Source organism: Rhinolophus ferrumequinum, chromosome 13 (assembly GCF_004115265.2).
Source record: "Rhinolophus ferrumequinum isolate MPI-CBG mRhiFer1 chromosome 13, mRhiFer1_v1.p, whole genome shotgun sequence".
Lineage (NCBI taxonomy): Eukaryota > Metazoa > Chordata > Mammalia > Chiroptera > Rhinolophidae > Rhinolophus > Rhinolophus ferrumequinum.
The window spans coordinates 60431083-60441147 of record NC_046296.1 but is presented as its reverse complement, the minus strand read 5'-3'; the positions used below and the strand labels follow the sequence as shown (position 1 = coordinate 60441147).

General features: G+C 48.8%; 1 protein-coding gene across 5 annotated transcripts in view; it reads left to right on the top strand.

Moving 5' to 3' along the window:
• The first annotated feature begins 494 nt into the window (after window positions 1-494).
• KCNS3 (potassium voltage-gated channel modifier subfamily S member 3) overlaps window positions 495-10065 on the top strand; it is a 28992-nt gene continuing 19421 nt past the window's right edge. For 2 of the 5 annotated variants that reach the window (XM_033125658.1, XM_033125657.1), the window contains exon 1: window positions 1152-1407. The gene's annotated coding sequence lies outside the window, so the exon portion shown is untranslated. Of the gene's footprint in view, window positions 647-1151; window positions 1408-10065 lie in introns of those variants that run through there. The other 3 variants (XM_033125660.1, XM_033125659.1, XM_033125655.1) reach the window with 2 other exon arrangements.

The following is a 10065-nucleotide window of genomic DNA, read 5'->3' as shown; positions in this document are numbered from 1 at the left end:
TCCTTTTAGAAACCTATCAGATACTATAAACATTGTTCCCTTTTCTCTGACTCCTACCCCTGGTTTTGATCAAACAAAACCAATGAGAAAACCCAGACATCACTGGATACTTCAGTGAGGTCAGAGAAAGTGTCTTTACCTTTTCCATACATCTCTTTGCTCCCACCCTCTCCTGTGTGCCTGGCTCAGCACTTGGAACCTAATGACCTGTGGTCTTGCTGGGTGCTTGTCTGAGTCTAGTGGTCAGCAAATGCTGGTTCCGGGCAATGGGGAGATTGTGTGATGTGGGGCGGGAACCCAGGGAACGCTGGGTGCCTACAGCTTGGAGCAGCTGGCTCTGAGGAATTATTGCAATTCTGCACAACTTAAAAATCTGCAGTTTGGGGGCGGGAGGGGGAGCGCGGGGGTGGGTCCCCGAGCGTCCCATTTCTCCTCCTCAGGCGGTTCACCGAGCCTTTTTCCTCACTGCACTGGGGCCTGCGATGCCTTCTGGACCACACACCGCCCTCGCTGGGCTCCCTGGTTTGTTGCTCAGTCTCGGCCTCAGGCATCTCCTTCTGACGGTCCCCTCTTTCATTTTTTGGGAAGGGGACCCAACTCGGTCCCCTTCTGCTTGGTGCATATGACCACCACCTCTTCTGACCTGGTAAGTCGAGGAATAGAGCGTGGGAAACAATCTTGTTCTGCGTTGTGCCTGAGTCTTCAGGCAGAGGTGCTGGTGGTAAACAGGCAGGACGTGGGGCTGTTTTCTCCTTCGCACTTTGTTTTGAAACAAGTTGGGGCCTCGAGACTTCCTAAGAAAATCCTGGCAAATTTGCAGTGTCGCTTGGGCCGTGACTTTCCAGAGGCGGTTGCCCGAGCCTCTGGGGCCTCAGAGGAGCTGGTCGGCTTCCCGCCGGATTGCGGTGCTCCCAGCCCCTGAGGGCGCGCGGTTGGCAGGCGCAGGGCGCGCTCCAGCTCCCACCCGGACAGGGCGCGCCGTTCCAGGGGTGACTCTGCACTTGGGTCTGGGCTGGGGCGCGCGCCCCACAGGGCGGCCTCTGTGTCCAGACATCTGTCCGCCTGTCGGACGGCCAGTTCCCCGCTGCCAACAGCCGCTGGCGGCTCAGCGCCGCGCCCTCTGCCCAGGGAGCGCTGGCTGAGGGCCGAAGCTAGGTGGCGGGAGGAGCTGGGACCCAAGGGGCGGTAGCCCGGCGGCCAGCCCCGCCCCGCCCCGCCCGCTGCTCCCCGGCGCTGCGCTCTCGCAGGGCCGGACGGACAGATGGACAGACGGACCGCGGAGGGCCACCCGGCTCTCCTCGCCGCCGCCGCGGCGGACGCGGGGCCGCGCGGTGAGGCCTGATCCCTGCAGTGCGAGCGGGAGGCGTCGCAGAGCGCAGCGAGCCAGAGGCACCGGGACTCCTGCAGGTACCTGCTTGTGAACCCACCTCCCCGTGCGCTCCGGAGTCTTCTCTGTGCGACCCTGCAACTTTCTTCACCTTTTGCTGCCCCACCCACCCCCGGTGGCCCAGGTCATGGGTGCAAGATCCCGGAAATCTACCTCCGCAGGGTACTTTGCATACTGCTAGGCGCTCTCCATCCTCCGGTCCCCAGAGCCCACCGTCGTTGGTGCCCTAAGGATCCGCCTGTTGCGCAAGTTGTGGGCAGACCAGAGGGTGCCTGGCTCTCTCGGAAAGCCTCAGGGAGGGCACCTAGATCAGCTCCTGGGCATTGGGTGGGGTGGGGTGAGGTGGAGGATGGACTGGAGGCGGGAGAATCGATAAGCTGGGGAAAGGCGACACTTCACCGAGGGGCATCCCTGGGGCGTTTCCTTAGCAGGGAAGCTGTTCCTTCTCTTCCTCGAGAGGAGGCGCTTTCCCAGCGAATATAAGTGCTTCCCGGGCCGCCTGCTCCGCCTTCTTCCCTGTCGTTCCTCCCCTCCCTTTGCCCTGGAGTGGTTTAAGGCGCCCCGCGACAGTTGCAGGGAAGAGCGCGCCCAGGGCCCTTGTCCTGCTGCAGCGCTGTGCCCAGGGACGGCCGGCGTGTTCAGAGTGGGAGCGGCTTGGGGCCGGCAGGGCCCGTGTTGGGTCGCCGGCAGACTCCCCGCGTTTGGATCGGTGGTTGTGGTGGGATTGGGTGCCGTGGGGCGGGAACTTCCCATCCCCGCGCCCCTCTGGGTGGCTGCCCGACCTCGTGAGGTGAAGGAGACCATCCTGCAGGGGCCGCGGCAAGCCCGGCTGGCGCCTTTCGCATTGCAGGGCTCATTCTGTGCACCCACTCACCCCCCCACCACCCCCGCTGTCTATTTTCCTCTTTTGTGAAAGGAGCACCTTTTGCGCCCTTGGTGTCTCCCGCATCTGGCTGGGGAGACTGAGCCGGTACTCTAAGTGGGCAGCGGACGGCGGGGGTGGAGGATCGCGAAGAACTACCTCCACCCGCCAGGATGATGACCCTGGGGCTCTGGATTGATACTGCGGCGTGAACGCGGGGCGCGGGGTCAGGCAGCGGGGCTGGTCCTTGCCCTCACAGAGGGTAGACGTGACGACGACTTGGTTTTTGTTTCATCTTACCCTCTGAAGAGTAGGGCAGGTGAGGAAAATCAGAGCAGAAGCCTCCCCTGTCCCTTCTCATGTATTTGCTTAAGTGATTTGCATAATCATTCATTCGCCGAGAACTGTATGTTACCCCTAGTTGACCCCCTTTCTAGACTACTTGCAAACACCTGCCCAGGTAAACAGGTAGCACGCATTTTCCTAAACACCTGCCCGCCTCTGAAGGCAGATGCTCTAGTGCCTCTCCTCCCTGCTTACTTCAGGCTGGAAGAGGGTGGCATTGATCTTGTGTTTGTTCTTGGTGTATTGTATAGATTTCACTCCTGATCTGGGTTGTAAACGCCTGGAGAACCTTGATTGGTTCTGCAGGTGTTTATGAGCAGCCCCCCAGGGGCCAGGCTCTGTCCTCTGCTCTGGGAATGCACAGCTGTACACTGGGACTGCTCCTTCCAGTCTACTCCTGTTCTTCCTTTTTTAGTTTCTCCAGGCTCCTGCCATCTTTTGTCCTACTATTAAATTTGTCTTTTCAGAACAAGGAATTGTCAGTATTGGGATAGAGGGGAGAAGGTTGATACTGAAGTGCTTAAGAACTCTGAATCCAAGGCGTGTTGTGAATATTCCAAGGAGCCTTGTGAGATCTGTTTAATTTGGTCTTATGTCTGAGCCACGATCATCTGGAAAATCAGCCTGATTAAACCCATTCATGAGTGCAGCAGAGCTAAACTTCTGCTGGGCAAGCGTATGAGAGCAAGCAAATTGGGGCGTCAGAAGCAATATTTGTTCTGTTCAGAAATATTAAAAGATGAAAAAATCCAACGCTCTGATGCTTGGGTTTGCCAGCAAAGCACCAGCTAAGTATTTGTCATTATTATTATTATTATTATTATTATTAAGAAAAAGGGAAAGAGTGGGGACTCCAGGCACCTCCTGTCTTCAGTGAATTTTGCCTGTCACTGTAACGCTTCACAGACTCTGCCTCCCTCTGTTCTACCAGAGACCTCAATCTGCCCTGGGTAGCTCAGTCTCAGCTTTGAGAAAACAGGCTCCACACGGTGTTCCTTCTCCTTCTCCTTCTTCTTCTTTTTTTTTAGTAGATAACATTTATTGGCTGCATACTACATAGGCAGCTCCTCTGCTGGGCACTTCTTCAGGCATTATCTTATCTCATTTAATCCTCAGAACAATCTCATGAGGAAGTGAGGCTATAGTCCTTTATCGCGGTATTTCTGTGGGAGCCTCTGTAGATGCATTCTGGGTTGTATGGGAGACCAAAAGGACCGGGCTGGGCCTGAGGCCTCACTAGCAGGTGAGGACAGGTCTCCTACTAGTAGGTGGAAGGTGGGTGTGTGTATTGCTCCTGCTTATCAGATGTCGGGAGCATGGATCCTCCAGAGTGACACTTGTATGAAATACCCCCAAGGAGACTGTAACTAAGGACCTTGGTGCCAGCCCTGATTCCTACCTCTTTATGGCTCCTGGATTTGACATAAGTCACTTCTCCACTCTGAATCTCAGTCTGTTGAGCTACCAGGATCTATATGTCTAATATTTATTGTTACCCTGTACTAGGCACTGTGCTAAAATCTCTCTATGCATTAACTCATTTCATCCTGATGATAACCGTAGGAGGTGGGCTCTATTATTACCCTCGTGTAGATGAGAAAAAAGAGACAAACTGAGTCACTTGTGCAAAATCACACAACCAGGACCATGTGAAGCCAGGACGCTAACCTCGGCTGTCTGGCTGCAGAGCCATTGTGAGATTCTCTTCTCCTTGTTTATCCCTACAGCCCCAACAATGTGCCCTGCATTTAGTAGGACTCAGACTGAGTTTGTTAAATGGTGGCAGGTAGAGGTGGCTTGCTGTCACCAATAGACTTGTCACATCCTTAAAAGGAACCTCGAAAACTGGACTAGAAAAATGTTCTTTTTGCTTTTGCCAAAATACTCTTCTTTCCAATGGAATTCTGCCAAGCTGGTTGGGAAAAAGGAAGACAGACCATAAAGATCATGGGCTCGGTAAACATTATGGCTATTTTAGAAAACGTGTTTATTATCAATGAGAAACCCAGAACACTTTGCACTCTGAGTCAAGTCTATCAAACAAACTCCAACCAATACACCAGAATTTGGTTCATGTACCCAGTATTGCAGGTATCGAGGGCAGGCAGACTCTAAGACATGTTCTCCGACCTTGAACTTACAGTGAACCTGGAGGCTCAAGGTTAACAAGCGCAAAACAGGACAACACAAGATGCTAAATATTTGAGTCCTGATAAAAATCACAGAGACTCTGTCACATTTGTAAAGCCTGTTGTAGTGTGCAGAAACGTTCACAGGTTTATCTCATTTCCGTTCTCACAGTAACTGAGTGTGGTAAGTGATAGGCAGGAAGGAGCTTAGGAAGCCCATCCTGTAAGTGAAGAAAATAAGGCAAAGTGAACCTTGGACTTGGCCATAGCCAGGTGTCTTCTGAAGCCAAGTCCATCATCTTTCTGCCTCAGAAGTTGGACAGTGAGATGTGGTGGCTCATTGGAGGTGGCTGAGTTTGAATCTGATCCTGAAGCTGGCTGTTGGTTCCTGGGCTTGGCCAGCCAGGGTGCTTAGTGGGGGCAAGGGAGGAGGAGAAAGTGCTTTTTTGATGTTGTTTATTTTTGCAATAAGGGTATGTGAAACGTGGGGAAATCCCAATTATGATGAACACACTTAACAATGTTTAGAATGTGTCGTCAACTATAGAAGCTGATCTAGAAGCATTTCCAGCCCTGTATTTCTTTATCCTTTCTCTAGATCACCTTTTACAACTTTATAACACACACACACCTACCCCTTATAAAAGTAAATTCTTCTGGCTAAGCTATAAATAGTTACAAGACTAGGTTGGAGTATTTTTCTTTGTGGGAAAGGGGTCTCACTCACTTTGGAATCCTGAAAGCCTTGCACCATGGTTTCCTTGGAGTAAATACGCTATAAAATTGTCTTGACTCGCACAAGTGTTGAATGGTGCAGCCCCCAGGCCTGCTTTTAGCCAGTCATGTTACAGAGAAGCAGTGAATGTCGACAGCAATGGGCTTCAGTGTACTTGCCGAAGTCCCCAGCGAATGAAGCATCCTGCAGCTCAGTGCAACTGAGCACCTGGAAGATGCTTACCAGCGCGGCCTTAATGCCTAACCTATGTAGTCACCTGTACATCCTCTTTACATGTACAAATGTGTACAAGCATTCACTTAACAAGATTACCCAGTATTATGTCCTGTGCCAGGGACGGGGTATGCTGTGCTGAAAGAAATACAGATGCAGGTGGGGTGGAGGTGGGTAAGGAGACAGACAGTTAACAAGTCACTCACACATTTAAGTAGCGGCAAGCCTCCTAAAGACCTTCACGGGGAAGGAAAACAAGGGTGGGGAGGTCACTAGTTTAGATGGGGGAGCTGGGGAAGAGCCTTTCCGTTCTGAGGGACGGGTGGGAGCTTATGAAGTGAGAAGTGGGGGAAAGAGAATTTCCGGCTGAGGCAAGAGTGGGGATTCCACGGCAGGAAGGAGCATTGCATGCTGGAGGAACTCCAGGAGAACAGGGAGGGGTGGTTGGAGGGGAGGACGGGGGCCAGATCGTGCTGCACCCTTCAGGCCAAGTTCAGGAGCTTAAGAGTTTATCCTGAGGGCTGTGGAAAGAATTAATAGAGTTTCAGCAGCCAATTTGTATTTCTAGAAGATTGTCAGTGAAGACTGTGAGGAATCGATTAGAGGTTCAGTGATGGCAATTGAGAAGCTCCTTCACAGGCGTGCTGGACAGGTGGGGCCTCAAGCCAGAGGGACTGAGAGAAAAATGAATGGCAGGTAAGCAAGTGGAGACCATATATGTGTAGGTTGGTTGTGAGAGGGAACAGAGAGACACAGAGTACTGGGGCGAGTTTGTGTACATGCTTGTGTGTAGGTGCAAGGTGACCTTGGCCAAGGGTAGGGAGCGGAGTCCAACTCCTCAAGAAATCAAAACATGCACTTCTCTGTGTGTGGAATTAAATGGTACTATCCCTTCTAGAAGATTAGGAACTTGAATACTAGCTTTGGCTTTGTCTCCAATTGCTGGGTTAATTTGAGCTTCTCATTTGCCCTTCCCTGTTCCCCTTCTCTCCCCCCGACAGCCAGGTGGTTTTATGGTTTTCAAAAAGAGATCTTTCTATGACTATTCTTCTTCAGTAGCATCATTTATTTGTGTTAAATTTGGATCCTTTTTATAAATTGAATTAGGAGAAATTTGAGTGGGTAAATGGGCACATTTGTGGTGAGATTCTGAGCATTTGCTCTTTGATGATCACCAATAAGCTGCTTTCAAACTGACTTAAATGAAGAGGCACCAGTGAGGAGCCTAGTGGTGAGGAGATGCCAAGCTTGTCCAAAACATATGGGGGTGAGGCCCTGTGGAGAGTCCCGGGCACGGCTATAAGCCAACTTTTGTGTCTCAGCAGAATTCTTCTTTACCCAGTCTTCCTCGTCACGAGACACTTCCTCTGAGCCCTCAGCTATCTTGTAAAAAGATGGAAGGGAGGTGCATCTGGTCTCCTCTGGGAACCCGCGTTTAGCAGAATACGCTGGCCTAATAATCAGTAGTGAACATCACAGCGAGCCTGAGGGGGCCTTGAAGAAGTGACAGGGGACCCAGTGATCAATTCCCAGTTGTAGGGAATGATCGTGAATAGGACCACAGAATTGAAAGTTACTCCTAAGATCCATTAAGACTTTTGCTGCCTCTTGAAGACTTCTTCCAAGAATTCTGACTTATATCCCAGCAAATAATTAGTGTGTTGAGAGAAAACAATGCCAGAAGACTAAAATTTCGGACTTGAACATGCTTCCATTTTTTTTTTTTTTTTTTTTTTTTTTACTTTCATTCTTCTACGGACTGGTTTGATTTTCTTAAGCCCTGATTGACTTACCAAGGCGCACCTGCAGCATTTCCTATGATTTCTGACGGTAAAGAATTTAATTGGCTCTAGAGGTGGGAGAACTTCAAGGTTAAAGACTGGTTTGCACATGTAGATTGAGAGGAGACATTTGGGTTCGGGCAAGGTTATTTCAGCATTTTTGTCTCTGAGATCAGTAAATCATACCTTCTGAACAGTGTTTTCTTCTCGTGGGTGTTTACGATCCTGGTTTTCTAAGTCTGGTACCCTCATAAGGCCACTGACTTACAACGCCAACTTCTCCTCCTCCTGTGGTGATTAGATTGCTTACAGTATTCAAACATTCAAAACAGTAGTTTCCAACATGTATACAAATTGGGAAAGTTCATGTAAAAATAAGAAGTGTGAGTGTTCTTGACAAATGGAGAGATCTGACCTCCTGATGCCCACAGATAAGGGACGGCAGCCCCCTTTTGGCAGGACTGGTGCTCTCCAGCTTGTCACCGTGGCCAGGTGTCCTCCTTTTCCATTTCGGACAGCTGTCTGGCTCCTGTAGGTATTCTGTTTTGTGACCCCAGATTTAAAGTTTGGGAAGAGGAAGCAGAGTTTCACAGAAAACCAAGAATGAGTAGTCAGATAAGTGGTACCGTGTTTCCCCGAAAATAAGACCTAGCCCGACCATCAGCTCTAACGCAACTTTTGGAGCAAAAATAAGACCTGGTCTTATTTTACTATAAGACCGGGTCTTCATAATATAATTATAATATAATATAATATAATATAATATAATATAATATAATATAATATAATACCGTGTCTTATATTAATTTTCGCTCCAAAAGATGCATTAGAGCTGATGGTCCGGCTAGGTCTTATTTTCAGGGAAACACGGTATCAGTGAACCACAGGGGCCCAGAGGTCTGCGGTGACAATGCCTGGGACAGGTAAGTCCCATGCAGATGAGAAGTGTCCTTTGGGTTTTGTCATCTGGAGGTGCCCTTAGCAAAAACACTTAGTTGAGTGTTAGGGCAAGAGTTGTAGAAACAGGAAGGATGAGTGTAAAACAGGATCTCAAGAAGCTGTGTTGCAAAGAGGAATTTGGGGTTGGGAGATTTGATTTCATTTTATTTTTTAACATGTGAGTGACTTGAGTATATCTATATGAGGATGATGTGATATAAAATAGTGCTTTCTTTGTTTGTCATTGGCTTACAATGTATAACTACAAGGGGTCCATTCGTAGCTTTGGTTGTTCTTATTGAAACAGAGCTCTCCCCGGGATCAGACGGCGTGAGGTGCTTTATATGTCTGGGAGGACATCCTTGCCAACTTCAGCTCTGACCCATGTGAAATGCGTTTTTGCTGTTTTAATTCGGAAGCAGCAGTGCCTTAAAGTGGGTAATTCTTTTTAAGATTTTAACAACAGCAGATTAAGTTGAGCAGTGCCCCTGTGGTGATTCATTATCTGCATTTACTCATGTGTTTGTATGCTGTCCATCTCCTTTTATCACTGGCCGAGTGGAATCTATGGGGTGATTTTATCAACCAGCGTCCCTTCTACTGCAGCCTGGGTTAGTGTGCTTTTATTGGTTCTATGCTGTATGACAATTTTTCCATTTTGCATTTGTCTTATGATATAGCTTGAATCCAATAATTGTGTGTGTGTGTGTGTGTATTAGAACTTACCTATCTTGTCTTTGATGAAAACTCTTTGTACTAAAAAAAACAACTGTATCTCCCTTCTGCAGTGGCTGATAAATAAGGTACGTTTCTTCTGCGGTGACCACAATTTCAAAAGTACATTTGCTATGAGTTTTCTTTTCTCCCAGCAATACAGTGGGCGAGAGATTTTAAAATTCAACATGGAGTGGAAGCAGCTAGTAGCTATCCCTAACCTTAATCTGAACAATTGTCAACCAACTAATTAATTCATGAATTAATTCACCAGGTAATTTTCATGAACCTACTATGTGTCAGACGAGGTGCTAAGCACTGAGGATATGGTATTTGCATGAGACAGACAAAAATTCCTGCCTTCATGGAGCTCATTTTCGAGTGGGGAAAACAACTCTAAATAAGAGAAAGAAATAAAGCCTATGTCTCAAGTGTATTTTAGGGATTGATAAGTGCTAAGGACAAAGAATAAAGCAAGGAAGGGGGATAGGAATTTCCTGGGGGGGGTATTTTAGATAGGGTAACCAGGGAAGGCCTCATTTGGAAGATATCATTTGAGTAAAGCCCTAAAGGAAGTGAGGAAGCGAGCTAAGCATTCCAGGCACAGACACCAGCCCGTGCAAAGGCCCTGAGACAGAAATGTGCCCCACTTGGCATGATTAAGGAGTAATACTGAGACCAGTATGCCAGAAGGGAATGAAGGCCAGTGAGAGGAATAGGAGATGAAATCAGATAAGTAAAGGGGCGGGGGGGGGGGGGGGGAGCTTTCATTCTGAGTAAGTTGGAAGCCAGTAAAAGGCTGAACATAGGAGTGACAGGGTGTGATTTACATTTTAACAGGATCTCTAGCTAAAGAATTCTTACCTCTTGTTGTGTCATGGACCCCTTTGCAGTCTGGATCACTTTTCAGAATTGTGCTTTCAATGCAAAGAATAAAAGCCACAGGATATGAATCCGAT